A 16,468-nucleotide genomic window follows, 5' to 3' on the forward strand; every position below is an offset into this window, starting at 1 on the left:
GAACTCATTATTTTTGATAGCTGCATAATATTCCATGGTGTTTATGTGCCACATTTTCCCAGTCCAGTCTATCATCGATGGGCATTTGGGTTGGTTCCAGGTCTTTGCTATTGTAAACAGTGCTGCAATGAACATTTGTGTGCATGTGTCCTTATAGTAGAACGATTTATAGTCCTTTGGATATATACCCAGTAATGGGATTGCTGGGTCAAATGGAATTTCTATTTCTAGGTCCTTGAGGAATCGCCACACTGTCTTCCACAATGGCTGAACTAATTTACACTCCCACCAGCAGTGTAAAAGTGTTCCTATTTCTCCACATCCTCTCCAGCATCTGTTGTCTCCAGGTTTTTTAATGATCGCCATTCTAACTGGTCTGAGATGGTATCTCAATGTAGTTTTGATTTGCATCTCTTTAATGACCAGTGATGATGAGCATTTTTTCATATGTTTGTTGGCCTCATGTCTGTCTTCTTTTGTAAAGTGTCTGTTCACATCCTTTGCCCATTTTTGAATGGGCTTTTTTGTTTTTTCCTTGTAAATCTGTTTGAGTTCTCTGTAGATTCTGGATATCAGCCCTTTGTCAGATGGGTAGATTGCAAAAATTTTTTCCCATTCTGTTTGTTGCTGATTCACTCTAGTGACTGTTTCTTTTGCCGTGCAGAAGTTGTGGAGTTTGATTAGGTCCCATTTGTCTATTTTGGCTTTTGTTGCCAATGCTTTTGGTGTTTTGGTCATGAAGTCCTTGCCTATGCCTATGTCCTGAATGGTTTTGCCTAGATTTTCTTCTAAGGTTTTTATGGTGCCTGGTCTTATGTTTAAGTCTTTAATCCATCTGGAGTTAATTTTAGTGCAGGGTGTCAGGAAGGGGTCCAGTTTCTGCTTTCTGCACATGGCTTGCCAGTTTTCCCAACACCATTTGTTAAACAGGGAATCCTTTCCCCATTGCTTGTTTTTGTCAGGTTTATCAAAGATTGTGTGGCTGTAGATATGTTGTGTTGCCTCCGATGCCTCTGTCCTGTTCCATTGGTCTATATCTCTGTTTTGGTACCAGTATCATGCTGTTTTGATTACTGTAGCCTTGTAATATAGTTTGGAGTCCGGTAGTGTGATGCCTCCTGCTGTGTTCTTTTTGCTTAGAATTGACATCCAACCTTTTTTTAATGCAGTTGCTAATAACTAAGAACATCACAATACTGAATAGAAAAGGAGGGTTTCGTTATTGGTATTTATGTCTTCTAATGCGAAAGGTTGAGTATTTGTGAGATAGCAAGGAAGACAACTTAAGATGCTACCTAGTCCACCACTCTGCTTTTCTGGAAGAACTTGTTTCCTCAAGGAAAAAGGAATTTCTCCTATTCTCAAAAGCCTCCAAAGGTAGTTATTATTGAAGCCATCTCATAGTACCCTATTTATGTATTCTATGCTGCTCAACCTATATCTCTTCAATGTTATTTTGGTATTGAGGGCCACAACTTAGAAGGCACATTGACAAATCATTCAGAGGTGAATGACTAGAAAACATTATAGAAACCATGTTATAACAGGATGGTTGCATGTTTCAATTATGGTAGTTGAAATGAACTTGGAGATCATCTAGTCCAGTGATTATCAAACTCTTTGGTCTCAGGACTCCTTTACATTCCTAAAAATTAATGAGGGCCCCAAAGAGCTATTATTACACTTATCAATATTTACTATATTAGAAATTAAAACTTTAAAATTTTTAAAGTTATTTTAAATAAAAATAAACCTATTACACAGTAATATGAAGTATTTTATGAAATATAAGCACATTTTCCAATATAAAAAATGGAAAGAAAACTAGCATTGCTTTACATTTTTGCAAATCTCCTAAATGTCTGGTTTAGAAAAATACAGCTAGATTATCTTAGGTGCTACTGCATTCAATGTGTTGTGATATGTTGGTTTGGTGGAAGTATGTGGAAAGTATCCATTTTCACACAGATAGGTAGTTAGAAAGAGGCAGAATGTTCTAATATACTTTTAAAATAATTGTGGCCATTCTTTTATATTATATCAAAATTTGACAAGTAATCATTTCTCAAAAGTTAATTGCAATATGGAATCTAAACCTTGAATATCAATAAACTTTTTGTATTCCATTACTCTAAAATAAAATAATCTTTGAATGGATCTTTTAGCCATGCATGACTTTGTAACATCATATATTATTAGTTCATTTGATAAATATTGACTCACTGAGTTATGCAGATCTTTAAAACATTGACATATTTTATTATGCAATATTGTTAAAACCACATTTCTTAATATTACCACTGAATCTTATCAGAAAAGTTTTTAAGTATTAGGAAGCCATTATGATTGTGTTGGTGAGTAAAAACTTTCCAAACTATTAATTTTCTCTTGGAAGCTCAAATTTTATTGATGAAAAAAAAATCACTTGTTTTCCTCAAAATAGGCAGGCTCACTTTGTTCATTTTTGAGAGTATGTCTGCCAGGTTTTTAAGTCTAAATAACCATTGTGTGCTTGTTAGTTGTTCTTTCAAGTAAAAAATGGCATTCTATGAAAAAAGTATTAAGTTCAACTAAACTACAAGTGATTTTCCTGAAGATAACCGTCGTACTTGAATATGTAGTATAAGTCCTTTATGCCTACTTCCCATTTCAGCACACAGAGAATTAAAGAAAGGTCAATAATTAATAAAATTAATAATTTTACTGTTTCATCCACAATGTTCTTAAATGAAACTGGCATTTTGTTTGTTTTTTCTGTGAGTGGTAAGGATAAAGAATTCAATGACTACTAATATAATTTTGTGCCACTGTTTTGATGTGTGCTAAGGCACCAGCAGTTTTAACCCAAAATTGCTATGTATCCTCAGTGCAGATGTCAATACAGTGAAAAAGACAAGTAACAATTCTACATTATGATGAAAATAGTTTTGACAACAAGCCCTCTGAAAGGGTCTCAGGGATCCTCAGGGTTCATAGACCACATTTTGATAACCACTGATCTACTCTGATACTCCATTTTGCAACCAAGGAAATTAACCTAGTTTAATATTTTCAAGCACACGAGTAAGAGGCAATGATACCTAGGCACAACAAGTGTAATATAATAAATGCTGATCAAAAGTGGGTGGAAATTACAAAGTGGTAGGTTTTAGTTCAGTCCAAGATAAATATTTATTTTTTTCAAGCTCACAAAAGCACATTTTATTTGAGGCAAAGAGAAGTCTTGCTGAAAGAATTACAATTCCAAGCAATCAAAACTCAACTGTTAGTGGCACTATTTTGACCTGGTAGATTTTGCTTCTCTTTGGTCAGAAAAGGGTATTCAGGTTATACTTTTCCCAGTGGAGCAAAAAGAAGAGCAAAGCAAACTGAAAGAGACTTCTACTCTGCTGACAGGGCTCTTCAGATTCAACATCAAGCTAGACACGCCTTCACTGGCCACTCCACAGGTTGCTATTCCACTGCTGAGTGACACAGGCCATACTATATTTGCAAGGAAAAAAATTAGGCAGGAAACACAGGTATAGGTCACTTAGGGACAAGCAGGCATCCACAGCTTCAAAACTCCATGAAAGGAGTAATCCTTGTGGAAGGCACAGCTGACCAAGGCGCAGGCCCTCCAGTTCCTTTTGAAGCTGAGTAAGGTGGTCATATCCTGGCTGCTCAGTTCAAAGTCAAAGACCTTAAAGCTCTCAGCAAAGTGTTCTGCTGTCACAGACTTAGGGATTACCACCAAGTTCCTCTGCATGGGGAATCGGATCAGGACCTGGATTGTGCTTTTATTGTGCTTGGCTGTGATCGCCTTGATCCTGGGATCCTCCAGGAGGGAAGGAAGGGTCCTTGGACTTGCCCCAGGGCCTGTTGCGAGAGCCAAGAGGGCTGTAGGTGGTCACCACAATGCCTTTGGACTGGCAGTACTGGATTAACTTCTCCTGAGTTAAGTACAGGTGGCACTCAATCTGGTAAACTGCAGGCTTATACTTTAAGCCAAGATTAAGATCCTCTCCACCTGGCGATGGTTGAAGTTGGCCATGCCAATAGCTTTCACCAGCCCTTTATCCACCAGCTCTTCTATGACCACCCACGTGTCCAGAATGTTGGTGTCACTAGGAACCATGTTTCCTGACTCATCCAACGGGAAAAATTCCTTCTCAGGCTTAAAGCCAGTCAGCCATTGAATAAGGTGGAGGTCCAGGTAGTCCAGCTTCAGGTCACTGAGCATCTTCTGACAGGCTCCTTTCACCAGGCCCTTCTCCTGGTACATGCACCACAGCTTGCTGATGATGAATAGCTCCTCACACTTCACCACTTGCTCCCTGAACTTCTCCTAAATGGCCACCCCCACCACATTCTCATTCTGGTACATGTGGGCACAATTGATGTGGTGGTACCTGACGTCAATCGCCACTTTTACAGTCTCAGTTATCTGGCCTGGAGGGATCTCCAAGTGCCCAGCCCCAGGATGGGCGTCTTGGCACCATTGTTGAGCACGAGGTAACTGGCTGTGGCTGCTGTGTCCCCCACCCCGCCCAGAACTGTGCCTAGTTTGGTCCAAGATAAATCTTTTAAAGCAATGAAATAGGCTGACCCATCAAATAGAAGTTGTCAAAGTTAAGACTGCATGACTCTTTACCAGGAATGTTGTAGAAACAATTCTTACAGAGTTGAAAGTTGTACCAAAACTTAGCTGATTATATAATCACCTAGAAAGATTTTATAAAATTCAAATTTCTGGGTCCCACTCCAGATCTCCTAAACCAGATTCTCCTTGAGTGGACCAGGAGTTCACATTTTTTTAAAAGCTCTAGAGGTGACTGTTACAGCTCGCTTGGATGTAGATTGGTATTTAGGAACTGCTATGTCAGTTCTCCTCTAAAGCAACTACCACCTAAGATTCTACAACTTTATATTATCCACACCCACTAGAAAGAATACCTTTACACTTTAATGTAACATATCCTAAGCCTACTTTAATAAATTAAATGGTCAGAATCAAGGTATTTCTGGGTCAAAAGAGGAGGAATTATTGTTGCATTTCCTTAGGCCCACCATTCACCTCTGCCAACATGTGTAGCTGAATTGTAAATCAGAGATATGATCGCATAATTTCGACACATTTTCACAATTGCTAACACTTTACTGCTCTCCTGAAAGAATAATTCAATAAGAGCTATCTGTGAACAAAGATGGTCAGTATAAAAATAGTGTCTACACAACACAAAAAAAAAAAATGAGCACCAGGTGCAGTGATTCGCACCTGTTATCCCAGCACTTTGGGAAACCGAGGTGGGAGGGTCATTTAAGGTGAGGAGTTCAAAACCAGCCTGGACAACAAAGTGAGACCCTGTCTCTACACAAGAAATTTAAAAATTAGCCAGGCAGCCAGGTGTGGTGGCTCACACCTGTAATCCCAGCACTTCAGGAGGCCAAGGCAGGCAGATCACGAGGTCAGGAGTTTGAGACCAGCCTGGCCAACATGGTGAAACCCCATCTCTATGAAAGATACAAAAACTTTGCCAGGCATATTGGTTGCACACCTGTAATCCCAGCTACTCAGGAGGCTGAGGCAGGAGAATTTTTTTGAACCCGGGAGGCAGAGGTTGTAGTGAGCCAAGATCACGCCACTGCACTCCAGCCTGGGCAACAGAGCAAGACTCTATCTCAAAAAAAATAAAAAAAATTAGCCGGGCATGGTGACACAAACCTGCAGTTCCAGCTACTCAGGAGGCTGATGCAGGAAGATTGCTTGAGCCCAGGAGGTTGGGGCTGCAGTGAATTATGATCATGCCACTGTACGCTAGCCTGGGCAACAGAGTGAGAACCTGTCAAGAAAGACAGAGAGACACAGACAAGAAAGACAGAAAGAAGAAAGAAAGAAGAAAAAAAAGAAAGAAAGAAAGATAGGAAGGGAGAAGGAAAGAAAGAGAGAGAGAGAAAGAGACAAGAGAAAGAGACGAGAGAAAGAGAAAGAGAACGAGAGAGAGAAAAAGAGAGGAAGGAAGGAAGGAAGGAAGGAAGGAAGGAAGGAAGGAAGGAAGGAAGGAAGGAAGGAAGGAAAAGTAAGGAAGTGAGGGAGGGAGGGAGATTATTTAGATGACAGAATGTCAGTATTTTATAAAGGTATTTTACAAAGACAGCTTATCACTATGATCCAAGATCAAAATATAGACCACAAACTTCCAAAAGCTATTTACAAAATCACCATGTGACTTGATCCACAAAACTTGTATTTTGACATCTTGACTGCAGAAAAATTCCACATACTTCATAAACACAAGGCAGTAAGGCAACCTGACCAAAATCAAATAAAAATTTGGCAGTGGGTTAAAAAGAATATATTTTGTAACTTTTCATTCAATAAATTTGTTCTTTATTGCTTCATGCCCCTCACTTTTCTTATCAAAATACACTTCCTTGAAATAATACTTATTATTGTGTTTTTTATAATCTTTCTTCATATAGCCTGATTTCAGAGATAACAGCTTAATAGTAACAGTTTTTTAAAAGGCAAAGAGGGTCTTGTATGAGTAGGACTAGAGAAAAAACATCATCATCAAAAGATAATCCACAGACTAGCTATATCAGAACCGCCTAGAGTGTTTATTAAAACAAAAAATTTATGGCCAGGTCTGGTGGCTCACACCTGTAATTCCAACACCTTGGGAGGCGAAGGCAGGCATATCATTTGAGGTCAGAAGTTTGAGACCAGCGTGGTCAATATGGAGAAATCCCTTCTCTACTAAAAATACAAAGATTAGTTGGGCCTAGTGGCACAGGTTTGTAGTACCAGTTACAGGGGAGGCTGAGGCAGAAGAATTGCTTGAACCCTGGAGTTGGAGGCAGCAGTGAGCCAAGATCACGCCACTGCACTCCGGTCTGGGAAACAGAGCGAGACTCCATCTCAAAAAATAAAATAAAATAAAATAAATGTAAATATTATTAAAGCTCCACCCAAACCAATCAATTCTGAGAGTTGGCCCATGAATCTAATTTTAAGCATTGTCCTCATTCCTAGCATACTAAAATTCAAAAACTCCCGGGCTAAAGAGTAACTGAGCTAAATGTAAGTATACTCACAAAAACTTTTGTGGAAAAATGAAAATTTTGTAACTCTATAAAATGTCTCATATTACTGAAAAGTTTCTCAATGATTTCAGAGTTCTTGTTTTTTAAAAATAAAATAACAATGTTTTCTTAAATGTAAGGAGGTATTAGAAACTAGACATGAAATTTAGCTCAAAAATTAAGTCTTAGTTATTGCAGGGTGCTTTTTTAAAAAAATCTGAGATAAAGATACAAGCAATTGTTCAGCAATTCAATTAACATTTCTAAGAGCCCACAGGATATATGGCATGAATAGGGATATTTAGGGATACAGGACAATAAAGCATAATCCCAGACCTCCAAGAATGACAATTTGAATTCATTGTAAGAGAGATGCTATAGTTAGAATAGTCTTGCATTTGCAGTTCACTCTCATATCCAGAAAGAGAAGAGGATTCCTATCCCTGATGAATTTTCTCTTCCTGAGTTCTGCTCACAAGATAGAGTAACAGTAGAGTGACAGAGCATTTAAAAAGCAATCATTTAACAAAATCTTGCAAATAAATTCTAATTTTTATGTCCACACTTCTTTTTAATCAGCATAGTATTTTATATAGAGTAAACATACAGAAAAAAACTGAGGCAGGGCCATTCTTTGTACTTGTTCTAGATAGTTAAAGCAAGATAAATTTAAAGACAGCTAAAGATGGCCAATTTAATCCTCATTTTTTAAAAGTCTTCTTGTTACCACTCTCAGTACCACTCCCTTTTAACCACAAATAATGACTTCAGTAATGGAGCTCCGTAATTTAAAAGTATCAGGCAAATAACAGCAAGTAACTTAGAGGAGTTGACACTGCCTGCTGTGCAAATATGTACTTAGACTACTATAAAAATAATAGCTGCATTATCAACTGGATACAGACCAGAACAACTTATGGGAATACAGAGTCAGCATAGTCTCAACTTGCATGTATGTGGCACTTTACATTTTCAAGCATTTCTAAATTCATGGTAGAAATTAAAAAGAAGAGAGATGCTGAAAGAAGAGAAAAATAAAGATTTGGTAACTATGGGCTAATTACCTAAGAGTCCTAATTCTTAGAGTAAATCATGCTTACTCATCATTTACTGGATGCCAGGCACTGTGTTAAGCCCTAAGAAAACAAAAATGAATGCAGTAGAGTTGATGACTTCAAGGAGTTCACAGCCTAGTAAAGAAGACAAATCATTACAGTTTTTTGTGAAACATGTAAAGAGAAGAAAGCAGATTATAAAACCATATAATCTCACTTTCTAAAACAAAGAAAATGATTTTAAAAATGAAGATGTTAACATTTACCTCCCAAAGTTTTTGTGGAGATTCAACATATAAAAATGCTTCCTAGATGCAGTATGCCTTCTGTAAATGTAACTCCCTTTTTGCTTTTTCCCTAAGACTCAAATTAAATGTGCTCAAGCCACATCTTAGGTGATGTGGTGGCTAGCATAGTCATCCACTTTTTAAAGAAGAATGCCTTAAGGGTATAAGACCCTACAGTTGTGTCCTTGCCAATGCTACCACATTATCACACCTAACAAACAAACACTGTAGACCTACGAGGACCTTAGTTGCACACTACAGGTAAGTCCTTCTCAGCCTTAATTTAGGTCTTTTGGTCACTCTTTAAAACAAAGAAACAAAGAGGATCATGTGGAGAGATACTGCTTATCATTTTACTGTATCTTCGTCATAACAATTTGAAGATTTCACATTAAGTCCAAACAAGATCTGGCCTAGCCTCTGAGTTTGCCTCACATCCTAAGTAAAAATATCAGGTATAACAGAATGAGATGTGCCCAAGTTTACAGGCAAGGAAACAGACAAATAACTCACTCAAGAAAACAGACATATAGCTCACTTAGGACCACATGACAAGTTGCTGACAGAGCTTTCATTTTAAGTTAGAGTTCCCATTACTAGGCATACAATGTAAAGCCAAAAAGGCGGGATAAAAATTATATTCACATACTTTTTTAAAAATAATAAAAGAACATGTTTTTAAGAAAAGGACTGAGAGGAACAAGCTGTTAAAAAAGGCTGCCACTGGGCATGGAACAATAGGCAAACTCTTTCCATTTTTCACACTTTCCTAATTTCTGTAATGCTGAACATTTTCAATTGGAAAAAAATTAAGCAAAGAAAATGTTCTACTATTTTATATAGAGTTCACACTTGCATAGGTCACAATCTTGAGCAACATTCAGAGTATTTGGTCGCTCACTCCTCTCCACAAAGGATGTGAAAGACCTCTTCAAGGAGAACTATAAACCACTGATTAAGGAAATAGGAGAGGATGCAAATAGATGGAAAAACATTCTATGCTCATGGTTAGGAAGAATGAATATTATGAAAATGGCCATGCTGGCCAAAGCAATTTATACATTCAATGCTATCCCCATCAAGCTACCATTGACCTTCTTCATAGATCTGGGAAAAAACACTTTAAACTTCATGTGGAACTGAAAGAGAGCCCGCATAGCCAAGACAATCCTAAGTAAAAAGAACAAAACTGAAGGCATCATGCTACCTGACTTCAAACTATACTATAAGGCTACAGTAATCAAAACAGCATGGTACTGGTGCCAGAACAGAGATATACACCAATAGAACAGAACAGAGGCCTCAGAAGTAACGCCCCACATCTACAACCATATGATCTCTGATAAACTTAACAAAAACAAGCAATGGGGAAAAGATTCCCTGTTTAATAAATGGTGTTGGGAAAAATGGCTAGCCATATGCAGAAAGCTGAAACTGGACCCCTTCCTTACACCTTACACTAAAATTAACTTCAGATGGATTAAAGATTTAAATACAAGTCCTAACATCATAAAAACCTTAGAAGAAAATCTAGGCAATACCATTCAGGACCTAGGCATAGGTAACGATGTCATGACTAAAACACCAAAAGCAATGGCAACAAAAGTCAAAATAGACAAGTGGAACCTAATTAAACTTAAGAGTTCCTACGCAGCAAAAGAAACAATCATTAGAGTGAACCAGCAACCAACAGAACGGGAAAAAATTTTTACAATCTACCCATCTGACAAAGGCCTAATATCCAGAATCTACAAAGAACTAAAACACATTTACAAGAAAAAACAGACGAACCCATTCAAATGTGGGCGAAGGATATGAACAGACGCTTTTCAAAAGACGACATTTATGCGGCCAACAAACATGAAAAAATGTTCAACATCACTGGTCATTAGAAAAATGCAAATCAAAATCACACTGAGATACCATCTCACACCAGTTAGAATGGTGATAATTAAAAATTCTGGAGACAACAGATGCTGGAGAGAATGCAGAGAAATAGAAACACTTTTACACTGTTGGTGGGAGTATAAATTAGTTCAACCATTGTGGAAGACAGTGTGGAGATTCTTCAAGGATCTAGAAATAGAAACTCCATTTGACCCAGCATTCCCATTACTGGGTATATATCTAAAGGATTATAAATCAATCTATTATAAAGACACATGGACACGTATGTTCATTGTGGCATGTTTACAATAGCAAAGACTTGGAACCAACCCACATGTCCATCAGTGAGAGACTGGATAAAGAAAACGTGACACATATACACCATGGAATACTATGCAGCCACAAAAAAGGCTGAGTTCATGTCCCATGTAGGGATATGGATGAATCTGGAAACCATCATTCTCAGCAAACTGACACAAGAAAAGAAAACCAAACAATGCATGTTCTTACTCATAGGTGGGTGTTGAACAATGAAAACACATGGGCACAGGGAGGGCAACATCACACACTGGGGTCTGTTGGGGTGTGGGGGGCTAGGAGAGGGACAGCATTGGGAGAAATGCCTGATGTAGGTGACGGGGGAATGGAGGCAGCAAACCACCATGGCATATGTGTACCTATGCAACAATCCTGCAAGATCTGCACATGTACCCTAGAACTTAAAGTGTAATTTTTTTAAATGCAACTAAATCTCCTAATCAATAATTTAAGTTCTATATCCTACATCCAAAAATAAGAGAAAGTTTAAAATACAGCTCACTCACTAGGCATAATATTATGTCAGTATATGGCTATTAAAACTATTTGGAATCCTAGACAACAGCATGAGAAAACATTTGTAGTGTGTATCCACTGTATTACATAATAGAAATAGTCAATAGAGTTATCTAACTTCCTTTAAATTGCAATATTCCTCTGAAAGTATGGTCTGAGATAGATTAACTACTTTTTTCCTTGAAGAATAAATTCAATTTCCTCATCTATAAAATGCACACAGATTCACTGCTAAAAAGAATGAGGTAACATGTAAAGCAATTAGTACAGTATACTGGCACTTAACAGGTATACTTCACAAAGCTAACCTCCTAGAGTAACAATGGCACTACAAAGTATGAGTTTTTTAACCTTCTTTATTATTTATTCCAATACTTCACACTCTGCTAAAACAATAGGAATCAGAAGGCAGTCTAGTATAGTGAGAATGTGAAGGCTAGGAGGTAGATCTAGCTTCAAACCCTGGTTCTGACATTTACTAGATATGTGACCATGGGCAATTATTTAATTTCTCTGCATCTTAGTTTCCTCATTTGCAAAATAAACACAATCATCTCACCTACCTTAAAAGATTTTTAGAATAATAAAATAAGATTATTTACATAAAATATCTAGCAACATATCGAGCCCACAAAGAAATAAGCATTCAATAAGTTTTGGTAATTATTAGCAGGACAATAATTGCCAAATTTTCTGTAAAAGGCCACATAGTAAACAATTTAAGCTTTGATAGCCACATGGCCTCTCTACTCAACTCTGCCATCATAGACAAAAGCAATTATTGAAATTGAATAAATAAGTGGGCATAGCTGGACTCCCCATCTGGAGATATCTAAATAGCTCTCTCATCTATGACCCCCTACATATACTCTTTCAATAATCATATCTTTTAGATCACTATCTTACAAAGTATGTCTTATATACCACTTGTTCCCTGAGACATTAATGGATATTATGGCTTGATAAAATTCTATGTTCATATAAGTTTAGAAAATTATGAGTTAAATCGATTTCAGTTTTGGTACAAGCACTAACCAAAAGAAAACTCTAATATCAGACAAAAATGGGTAAAAGGCAAATAGCATTATTAGAGATAAAGATAATAGTAACAATAATAGCAATAGTAATGATTACAAAGTCAATTCATCAATAAGATATAGTTCTAAGTATATATAAACGTTATGCCATATTCTCAAAATATTTAGCTAAGCTTGACAGAAATATAAGACAAGTCCATAACTGAAAGTAAACATTTTTAAATACCCTCTGGATAAATAATAAAATAAGTAGACTTTTAAAGGCAGAAAAATATAAAAGACTTAATTATTGTGACCAACAAATTTGATATAATTGACAGATTTATACTGGTACACCCAACAACTGCAACAAGTGCACAGAAAAACAGTATTTTTAAGCAAACATCATGCCATCATTCTTAATGATAAAATGTCAACAGCATTTTCTTTGATATAGAGAATGCAATAAAGATGTCCACTACTTCTATTCTCAACATTGCAATAGAAGTATTAGATAGTACAATAAGACAAGAAAAATACATTAAAAATATAAGAATTTTAAAAAAGAAATCAAATTGTCATAATGTGCAGATGATATGATTTTATAAAAAGAAAATTCAAGAGAACCTACAGATAAAGAATTATAATTAACAAATAGGTTTGACAACTTCGTTTTATGCAAGAGCATTGTACAAATAATATATATTGCTTTTCTACATGCAATCCCAAGAAAATGTAATTTACAAATATAATTTATATAAAACTATCACAAATATCAAATACCTAGGTAAGACCTATAATGAAAGATATTCAAGGCCTCATTGCAATAAACTATATAAATTTTTGAGAATAAGTTAAGACCTAGCAAGTAGAGAGCTATACTATGTCATGGATTGGAAGACTCAAAATTGTAAAGAAGTCAATTTCCCCATATTAATCTATAAATTAAATGCAATTCCAGTCTGAATTCCAACAGTCTATGTGTGTGGTGTGTGTGTGTACATAATATGCTAAGTTCATTTTGAAATTTATATGAAAATCCAAGCATCCAACAAAATCTTGAGCATAAAAAATAGCCTTGATCTATCAGATATAAAGATAACCATAAAGAAACAGTAATTAATACAGAGTAACTGGCACAAGAGGAGAAAAACTTGTTCCTTTGGAACAACATAGGGAGCACAGAAGAAGGAAAAAAACTAAGCAGGTATATGTACTTGATTTATAACAAGTTGGCACTACTAAACAATGAGGAAAAGATGAGGTTTTGGTTTTTGTTTTTCAATAAATGATGCTGGATCAATTAAACATCCATATGAAAAAACAAAATAAAACTTGTTCCCTCTCTCATATCATATGACACAAAGATCAGTTTCAGGTGATCTATGGGTCTAAATTTAAAAGGCCAAACAATGACTAGAGATTTCTAACTTGTAATCAATAAAATACTAGGGGTTCTATGGAAGGGCTTCAAAAGTTCCACAAACACTTTAAAGTTATAAAATGGTTTGTATTTTTCTGGAGAAATTACTCATATATTTCATCACCTTCTCAAAAAAATAAACTACCTAAAAAAGTAGCTTAAAAATATCCTCACTAATTCGGAGTAAGAAAAGATTTTTTAAACAAAATATTGAAAGCATTACCCAAAATTGAAAAGGACATCTATTTTATTTGATTACATAAATAATATTAAGCATTTCCATTCATCAAAAGATACCATAAGAGAGTAAAAGGCATCTTTTAATGTGGAAAAAAGGTATCTACAACACAGAAAGGATGCCATTGGTGCTGCTACTTAAGAGTTTCTTGGCTAGTTCTGATTTTAGCCAGAGCTGCAATGCACAGTTCCATGTGAGCACAGACTCACCTTGCAAGTATCTCATCTCAAGCAATCACTGAAGATTCTACTGCCTTCTGCTTCAGGACCTTCTCTGAAGGCCATAGAAATATGTTTAGCCCAGCACAATCTCAGCATGGGAGATGGGGGAGTAAACACCACTGGAAGAAACTCTTAATTAGCATTAAATAAGTACTTCAGATTCTCCTTCAGGAAGGCTTTCTGTGCTTCTCAGAGGTTCTAGAAGAATCCAGTTCCCTTTGCCTATAGTGTGACCTTAATAAGAACGTGACTTTTTCCTTCTTCCAAACATCACTACTCCCTCACTTCTACTTCTTGGGATTATCTCCCTAAAGGCTATCTGTACCACAGTCCTCATCACAAGGCTCTACTTTTGTTGGAATCTAAACTAAGACTATAAACTGGTCTGTATCCAGAATGCATTAAAACTCCAGTAAAAAAAAAGACAAAAAATTGAATAGAAAAATTGACCTAAAAAATGGATTCATAAAAGAGGATTTATATATGGCCAATAAACATCAAAATGTGTTTAACTTCATTAATATTTAAGGAACTGAAAATTAACATTATGAGTTGTCACTTTATATCCACCAGAAAGTTTAAACTATAAAGACTGATAATATAAATAATGGGAGAAAGTATATGATAACAGGAACTCTCATACTTTACTGGTGGAAGTATAAATTAGAAGAATTTGTAAAACAGCTTAACATTATCTAATATAGATAAAAATACTACATCCTATCATCCAGAAATTCTACTTCTAAGAATTTACCCAAGAGAGATGCAGGCACTTGCACAGCAAGTACGCAAGAATGCATTATTCATATTATCCCAAACTGGAAATGTCTGTCAACAGCAGAATGGACAAACTGTGATATAATCATAGACTGGAATATCATAAAACAATGAAAATGAGCAAATTACCACTACACAAAATAACAAGAATGTTTCTCACAAATATATGAAATGAAAGGATCCAAAAACAAAAGGATATATAAAGTTCATTTATATAAAGTATATAACAGACAGACCCAACACTGTGTTGTATGCTCTGGGGGTGAAAGTATAAAGAAAACAAAGATGTGATTAGCATAAAAGAGAGGTAGTAATGTTTTTCCCTTTGGAGGAGGAAAGAGAGTAATAGTTGGTATTAACAAGAAAGGCTTCTGGGTGATATAAACATTTTATTTCTTAACCTGGGTGGTAGTCAGACATTCACTTTATGATAAAATTTCTTCTTTTGTACACATTTCTATTTGGAATTTGGGTATTATATTCTATAATAAAATGGTTAAAAACACGTTTTTCTCAAATGCCTAATATTTAAACATAATATAAGCAATCTAATTCAAAATGATAAAAATACAAACTAAAACAATGAGATATTAGTTTTCACCTGTATGGTCCAGGGTATACAGAAACAGGCACTCTCAAACATTGTTAGGAGTACAAATTGACACAGCAGCTATGAGAAGCAATTTCATAATTTTTATCTAAAATTTAAATTAAATATAACTATTCTTTAACCCACAATTCCATCTCTAGAAATTTTTCCTAGTTATAGATTTGTACAAGAACAAAAAGGAGGATATACAAGAATATTCACTGCAATATTGTTAGTAATACCAAAAGCTTAGAACCAATCAAAAAGTCCATTAATGAGGATGGGTTAAATATGTTATAGTACACCCAGATACAGGAATATAATGTAATCATTTAAAAGAAATGAGAGGCCAGGCACAGTGGTTCATGCCTGTAATCCCAGCACTTTTGGAAGCTGAGGTGGGCAGATCACTTGAGGTCAGGGGTTCAACACCAGCCTGGCCAACATGGTGAAACCCCATCTCTACTAAAAATACAAAATTAGCAGGACATGGTGGTGCACGCCTGTAGTCCCAGCTACTCAGGAGGCTGAGGTAGAAGAATCCCTTGAATCCAGAAGGCAAAGGTTGCAGTGAGCTGAGATCCCACCATTGCACTCCAGCCTGGGCAACAGAGCGAGACTCTTTAAAAATAAAATAAAATAAAATGAATGAGAAAGCTCTACACGTGCTGATACATATATCCTCAATATGTATTGTGAAATTTTTTAAAAGTGATATACAGGCAAATATGCATAATAAAGTACCATTTGTGTTAAGGAAATAAAAAGGGGCTTCAAGATGGCTGACTAGAGACATCTGGTAGGCCTCCTACACAAAGAGGACCCAAAGCATGAAGTAGATAATCACACTTCAAATAGAGCACCTAAGAGAGAACACTGGAATTCAAAAGGGAAGTAATAGGAAACACCTAAGGCAAGGAAGAAAAGGGAAACCAGGCAGTCTGCTTGGCAGTATCAGCTGGAAGCTTGGAGAGGTTCCCCAATGTAGGTAAGTGGAAGTGGAAGATCCTCAGTGGTCCATATTTCCAGAGGGAACTCTTGCAATCCTAATCACAGGGGAACCATGGCAGGCACTG

The 16,468-nt window shown here is 36.2% G+C and overlaps 1 protein-coding gene and 1 pseudogene across 39 annotated transcripts in view; both read right to left on the minus strand.

The window, feature by feature from the left end:
- Nucleotides 1–16,468, minus strand: part of SOX6 (SRY-box transcription factor 6) — a 705,491-nt gene that overhangs the window by 560,220 nt on the left and 128,803 nt on the right. The window lies entirely within an intron of this gene.
- LOC144578133 (aldo-keto reductase family 1 member B1 pseudogene) lies at nt 2,740–4,264 on the minus strand (annotated as a pseudogene).

The sequence above is a fragment of the Callithrix jacchus genome, chromosome 10, assembly GCF_049354715.1.
Source record: "Callithrix jacchus isolate 240 chromosome 10, calJac240_pri, whole genome shotgun sequence".
Taxonomy (NCBI): domain Eukaryota; kingdom Metazoa; phylum Chordata; class Mammalia; order Primates; family Cebidae; genus Callithrix; species Callithrix jacchus.